General features: G+C 52.5%; 2 protein-coding genes and 1 long non-coding RNA gene across 4 annotated transcripts in view; 1 reads left to right on the top strand and 2 right to left on the bottom strand.

The window, feature by feature from the left end:
• LOC135404808 (zinc finger protein 74-like) overlaps positions 1-6,963 on the top strand; it is a 190,224-nt gene that overhangs the window by 38,695 nt on the left and 144,566 nt on the right. The window lies entirely within an intron of this gene.
• LOC135404518 (uncharacterized) overlaps positions 1-6,963 on the bottom strand; it is a 177,061-nt gene that overhangs the window by 31,366 nt on the left and 138,732 nt on the right. The window lies entirely within an intron of this gene.
• LOC135404453 (class II histocompatibility antigen, B-L beta chain-like) overlaps positions 1-6,963 on the bottom strand; it is a 77,648-nt gene that overhangs the window by 2,428 nt on the left and 68,257 nt on the right.

The raw sequence follows: 6,963 nt of genomic DNA, 5'->3' as shown, positions 1-6,963 counted from the left end.
TCCCGCCCCTCAGCCAATCCCAGCGTGTCTCTCTGATGACGCTCCAGTTGCCAGGCAGACCCAAACCAAAGAATTCCCTCCCCAGGACTCAGCCTCCCAGTCCCGATCGCTTCCTTCCCAGTCCACACCAGTCACTCCCAGTCCTTCCCACTCACTTCCAGTCCCTCTCACTTCACTCCCAGACCCTCACAGTCCATTCCCAGTCGTTCTCACTGCACTCCCACATCTCCCAACTCTCTCCCCAGTGCCACCCAGCCCAGCCCCTTCTCCCCCACTCTATTCCCACTCCCTCCCACTGCCATCCCAGTCCCTCCCAACGCCCTCCAAGCCCTCTGCCCTCCCTCCCAGTGCCCCCCAGCTCAGCCCAGTGTCTCCCCCGTCCCTCCCAGTGCCCCCCAGTGTGTCCATCTCGCTGGTGCCATCGAGCTCCCAGCCCGGCCCCGGCCGCCTGCTCTGCTCCGTGATGGATTTCTACCCTGCGCCGGTGCAGGTGAGGTGGTTCCAGGATGGGCAGGAGCTGCCGGAGCACGTGGTGGCCACCGACGTGGTCCCCAACGGGGACTGGACCTACCAGGTGCTGGTGCTGCTGGAAATCCCCCCCCGGCGCGGGGTCACCTACAGCTGCCAGGTGGAGCACGTCAGCCTGGAGCACCCCCTCAGCCGGCACTGGGGTATGGCCCGGCCCCCCCAGCCCCGGGGGGCAACTGGGGGCGACTGGGAGGGAGTTTGGGGGTTTCTGGGGGTGATGGGAGGGGGGTTGGAGGGTCCTTAAGGGGCCGGGAGGGGCCGGGTGGGATCCCTGGCGGGGCTGGGAAGGGACTGGCAGGAGGTTGGAGGGACCCCCGGGTGGGCTGGGGGAGAGCGGGCCGGGCTCTGTGGGGTGCCGGGGGGTGCGTGGGAGGAGGTTTTGGGGGTGCTGACCCCCCCGGCTTCCCCCAGAGATGCCACCGGACACCGTCCGCAGCAAGATCCTGGTGGGGGTCGGGGGCTTCGTCTTGGGCTTGGTCTTCCTGGCGCTGGGGCTCGGCTTCTACCTGCAGGAGAAGGTAAAGGGGGGGTCCCCGGCGGTTTTGTCCCCCCCCTTGCCCACAGCCTTTGTGCCCGCCCTGCCCCCCACCCCGCTCTCACCCCCTTTTCTCTCCCCACAGAGCTCCTGAGCCGCCGGCGGCCGCAGCCCCTCCCCGTGGCCTCGGGCCCAGCCGGGACCCCCCAATCCCGCCCCGCCCGCACTCTGGGGGGTGTCAGAGACTGGAACAGTTAATGATTTATGCATTCTAAGAGACTTCTGCAGGCTTTTGACTTTCTGATGGGCAACTGGGCCCATCCCCCTCCTCAGTGCAGAAGATGTCAAGCCCCAAAAGGCGGGAAGAGCCGAGTTTACCACGCCCTCCACATGAACTCCGCGCCAAAAAGGGGGACACCAGCCTATGAAAACAACTCCCCGCCTTGGGGAGGTGCAAAGGATATGGATATTGACTGGTGACTTTGGGGGTTTGGGGGGGATTTTTCCTTCTTTTCCCCTCCCCACCTGCGGATCAAGACCATTCCTTTTACATGGCTGGATCCAGTGGGCGGTGACTATTTACATTTTTACCACTCTCATCTTTTCTTTTTTCTTGCTCTCCATTACTCTTACCCTATATTTCTCTCCCCTATGCATTTTTCTCCTCCCCCAAAAGGTTGGTCTTGTTATATGACAGCCCCCAAAATGCTGGCATACCTGTTGATACAGAATTGTTAAAATAAACCTTGTCAATATGTTTTCAGACACCGATTATTTAGTGTCATTTCACTTTAATCCACCCCAAGGGAATTATTGATAAAACCTGAGCTACCCCCCCCGCCTTTTTCCTGGGGCGGGTCGTAACAGTCACTGCTGTCCCTGTGATGTCACTGCTGTGACTGTGATGTCACTGCTGTCCCTGTGATGTCACCACTGTCCCTGTGATGTCACTGCTGTGACTGTGTGTAGTGGTTTGGACTTTGATTTTCCCCAGAGGCTGAAAAGTGGTAGACCCCAAGGGGTGGAAACCCTTGGAAGTTTTGAAATTCTACCCAATGGGCGCTCCTGCAGAAATGTCAACATCTCACAAACAGACCGGAAGAGATGAGTGGTAGTTTTTGGTTGTTGTAGGAGAGGTGGCCATGTTGTGAGCCACGAGGAAGGGGTTCTAAGCTCCTTGGGCCCTCTGGGCCCTCCCAGCCCCTGGCTGGGGGCTGCAGGGACCTGGAACAGCATAAAGCTGGGCTAGGTGCCTGTAGTTATGCCGGGAGATGTTCTTCTCCATGGGCACAGAGCAGCAGCCGACGCTGACCAGAGAAACGGTGGCAGAGAGCCAGAGATAAGGACCTGAACTGAAGGAGCAGCAGAAACAACATGCAGCACCAGAGAGAAGACTCCTGGAAAGGGAGAGAGAGAGAACCAGCAGCTGAGAGACAGAGTTTGGGGTAAGACCGTATCAGACCCCCAAAACTCCTTTGAGACCTCCTGGAAGGAGGAAGATGATGGGCTCTTACTTGAAAGAGCCTTGGAGTGCTACAGCACTTACAGAGAGGAGCTGAGAAGCTCAAAGGCGTCCTGAAGCTGGACCAGGACAGCCAAAGGAATGTAGAGGAGGGCTTTGCCCCCCCCGCTGCCTGGAGACAGAGCACGGAGCTCTGCAAACGGGAATTTGAATCCCCTGAGGAAGGGACTTTCACGAAGATGCCCCTGCATTTCGTGATATGCCTGTGGTGATGCGAGTCTTGTCCCTGCTGGCAGTCCACAGGTGAGGCCTTCGCTTGGACCGAAGGAGAGCCGAGGGGCTTGGAGACCCCCTTGTGTATGTTGAACAGAGATCCAGCTACAACAACTCAGTTACTGCTGCATGGAGGACAGAAGAGGAGCTGCTGCTTAAGGACTGGAAGAGATCTCTCCTTCTTTCCCTCCTGGACTTTTATTTGGAGGGGAGAAGAGATCTGGTCCATTGTAAATACATATGTCATGGTAGAGATAGTTGTGATCACGTGTATAATGTGATATGGTATTTATTTGTACAGTCATTGTAATATATTCCCTTTCCCCCACTTTGAGTCTGGTGTGTTTTGTCTGGAAAAACCCATCTCACATTAGGTTGAGATTTGGAGGGGGAATGAAGCTAGGGAATTCGATTTCGGGACTATCTCAAACCATGACACTGTGATGTCACTGCAGTCTTTGTGATGTCACCAATGTCCCTGTGATGTCACTGATGTGCCTGTGAAGTCACTGCTGTCTCTGTGATGTCATGGATGTCTTTGTGATGTCACTACTGTGCCTGTCATGTCACCGCTGTACCTTTGAAGTCACGGATGTCCCTTTGATTTCACCGATATCCCTGTGATGTCACTGCTGTCTCTGTGATGTCACCGATGTATATGTGATGTCATCGATGTCTCTGTTGATGTCACCACTGTCTCTGTGATGTCATCACTGTCTCTGTGATGTCACCGCTGTCTCTGTGATGTCACTGTTTTCCTTTGATGTCACCACTGTCTCTATGATGTCATTCCTGTCCCTGTGATGTCACCAATGTCCCTGTGATGTCACTGCTGTCCTGGTGATGTCACTGATGTTCCTGTGATGTCATCGATGTCTCTGTGATGTCATCGCTGTCTCTGTGATGTCACTCCTGTCCCTGGGATGTCACTGCTGTCCCTGTGACGTCACTGCTGTTATTGTGATGTTGCCGGTGTCTCTGTGACATCATCAATGTCCCTGTGATGTCACCTCTGTCTCTCTGATGTCACTGCTGTCATTGTGATGTCACTGCTGACCCTGTGATGTCACTGTTGTCTCTGTGATGTCACCGCTGTTTTTGTGACATCACTGATGTCTCTGTGATGTCACCGCTGTCTCTGTGATGTCACTGCTGTCCCTGTGATGTCACCGCTTTCTCTGTGATGTCACCGCTGTCTTTGTGATGTCACCGATGTCTCTGTGATGTCAGTGCTGTCCCTCTGATGTCATCGCTGTCCCTGTGATTTCACCACTTTCTCTGTGATGTCATTGATGTCCCTGTGATGTCACCACTGTCTCTGTGATGCCACTGATGTCTTTGTGATGTCACTGATGTCCTTGTGATGTCACCGATGTCTCTGTGATGTCATTCCTGTCCCTATGATGTCATCAATGTCACTGTGATGTCACCGCTGTCATTGTGATGTCACGGCTTCCCTGTGACATCACTGATATCCCTGTGATGTCACCAGTGTCCCTGTGATGTCACTGCTGTCCCTTTGATGTCACTGCTGTCTCTGTGACGTCACCACTGTCTCTGTGATGTCACCACCGTCGCCGTGATGTCACTGCTGTCCCTTTGATGTCACTGCTGTCTCTGTGATGTCGCCACTGTCGCTGTGATATCACTGCTCTCTCTGTGATGTCAGCGATGTCTCTGTGATGTCACCGATGTACCTGTGATGTCACTGCTGTTCCTGTGAAGTCACTGCTGTTCCTGTGATGTCACTGCTGTCTTTGTGATGTCACTGATGTCCTTGTGATGTCACCGATGTCTCTGTGATGTCATTCCTGTCCCTGTGATGTCATCAATGTCCCTGTGATGTCACTGCTGTCATTGTGATGTCACTGATGTCCCTGTGATGTCACCGATGTCTCTGTGATGTCACCGCTTGCTCTGTGATGTCACTGCTGTCCCTTTGATGTCACTTCTGTTCCTGTGATGTCACTGCTGCCTTTGTGATGTCACCGATGTCTCTGTGATGTCACCGCTGTCCCGGGGATGTCACTGCTCTGCCTGTGATGTCACCACTTTCTTTTTGATGTCACTGCTGTCCCTGTGATGTCACTGCTCTGCCTGTGATGTCAGCGATGTCTCTTCAACCAGTCTGCAACCACCACTTTTCAATCAGACTGTGACCACCACTGTCAACCAGACTGCAGATCACCACTCTCGACCCAACTGCAACCACCACTCTTGACCAGACTGCACCACCACTCTCATCAACAGGGTTTTTTCCCCCTCTCCCTTTACTTTGGGCTCAGGGGGCCCAACAAACACCACTCTGTTCATGCCCCAGGGTGCTGGGTTATACATTTGGGTTTTGTGGGTTAAAACCAACTGTTTGTCTGTATAATCGTACTTATTGTGTTATTTTATTAAATTGTTATTTTGACTTATAATCTCTCCTTTGGGTTGAGTTCATTTCCCCTGCTGGTTTACCTTTAAACCAGCACAATCCGACTGCTGAAATTACCGGGGTATTACTCTGCTCCCCATTGCTGGCAAAATCCTGGCAAGAATACTCTTGAACAGATTAATACCCACTATAGCAGAAGGAATTCTCCCTGAAAGCCAGTGTGGTTTCAGAGCCAACAGGAGCCCCACAGACATGGGATTTGTTCTCAGACAACTGCAAGAGAAGTGCAGGGAACAGAACAAAGGTCTCTATGGAACCTTTGTTGACCTCACCAAGGCTTTCGATACTGTGAGCAGAAAAGGTCTGTGGCAGATTTTGGAACGTTTAGGTTGTCCCCCCAAGTTCCTTAAAATGATCATCTCACTCCATGAGGATCAGCACGGCCAAGTCAGTTACGGCAATGCACTTTCAGAGCCCTTTCTAATAACCAGTGGTGTGAAACAAGGCTGCATTCTTACACCAACCCTATTCACAGTCTTTTTCAGCAGGATGCTCCAAAGGGCCACGGCAGACCTCGATGATCAGGATGGTATCTACATCCGATACCGCACTGATGGAAGCCCTTTCAACCTAAGGCGACTGAAGGCCCACACCAAGACCTTAAACCATCTTGTCCAGGAGCTGCTTTATGCTGATGACGCCGCCCTTGTCGCTCACACAGAAGCAGCTCTGCAGCGTTTAACATCCTGCTTTGCTGAGGCTGCTGAGCTCTTTGGGCTGGAAGTCAGCTTAAAGAAGACTGAAGTTCTCCATCAACCTGCACCTCAGGAAGTCTTCCATCATCCCCACATCACCATTGGCCAATCAGAGCTCAGATCACTCCAGCAGTTTAATTACCTAGGGAGCCTCATCTCCTCAGATGGTGAGATTGATGGAGAGATGGACAACAGGTTAGCAAAGGCATTTAGTGCTTTTGGAAAACTCCATAAAAGAGTTTGGCGAAATAAACACTTGAAGAAAAGCACCAAGATCAGTGTTTACAGAGCCATTGTGCTGTCTACTCTCTTATATGGATCCAATCATGGGTCACCTACAGCCACCACCTGCAACTCCTGGAACGCTTCCATCAACGCTGCCTCCGTACAATCCTAAACATCCACTGGTCAGATGATGTGACCAATCCATCTGTTCTAGAACAGGCAGAAGTCACAAGCATTGAGGCCATGTTGCTGAGAACACAGCTGTGCTGGGCAGGGCACGTCTCCAGGATGAAGGACCAACCACCCCCTCCCTAAGATCGTGCTCTGTGGTGAACTTGCCACCGGCTGAAACAAGAGAGGAGCCCCGAAGAGGAGATACAAGGACTGTCTGAAAGAACATCTCAGCCTTGGCCATATTGATCTTCATGACTGGTCTACTCTGGCCTCCAGTCGGGAGGTCTGGAGACACCCCATCTCTAACGCTGCTGCTTCCTTTGAGAACGCAGCAGGATCACCATCGAGGAGAAAAGACAACGCAGAAAGAACCGTGTCCTGTCGATCCCATCCAAGGAGTCTTTCTGCTCTACCTTTTGCAGTCGGACGTGTCTATCTCGTATTGGCCTCTTTAGCCACCAGTGTGCTTGTAGCAAATGTGAGCAGAGCCCTTCCCAAATCTTCGTTCGCGAAGCCCAGACATGATTTTGGATATTAATTTGGGAGTCTGGACTCATTGGTTTATTTGGTTCTGGAACTGGTATTTGTTTTATTTGGTTCTGGAACTGGTATTTGGTTTATTTGGTTTTGGAAGCAGGTATTTGGTTAATTTTGTATTAAGGGTACTTCAGGTTGCAAAGAAAGAATCTTG

This window comes from Pseudopipra pipra, chromosome W (genome assembly GCF_036250125.1).
Source record: "Pseudopipra pipra isolate bDixPip1 chromosome W, bDixPip1.hap1, whole genome shotgun sequence".
Taxonomy (NCBI): domain Eukaryota; kingdom Metazoa; phylum Chordata; class Aves; order Passeriformes; family Pipridae; genus Pseudopipra; species Pseudopipra pipra.
The sequence above is the reverse complement of the archived record's forward strand: the minus strand, read 5'-3'. Positions and strand labels throughout refer to the sequence as shown.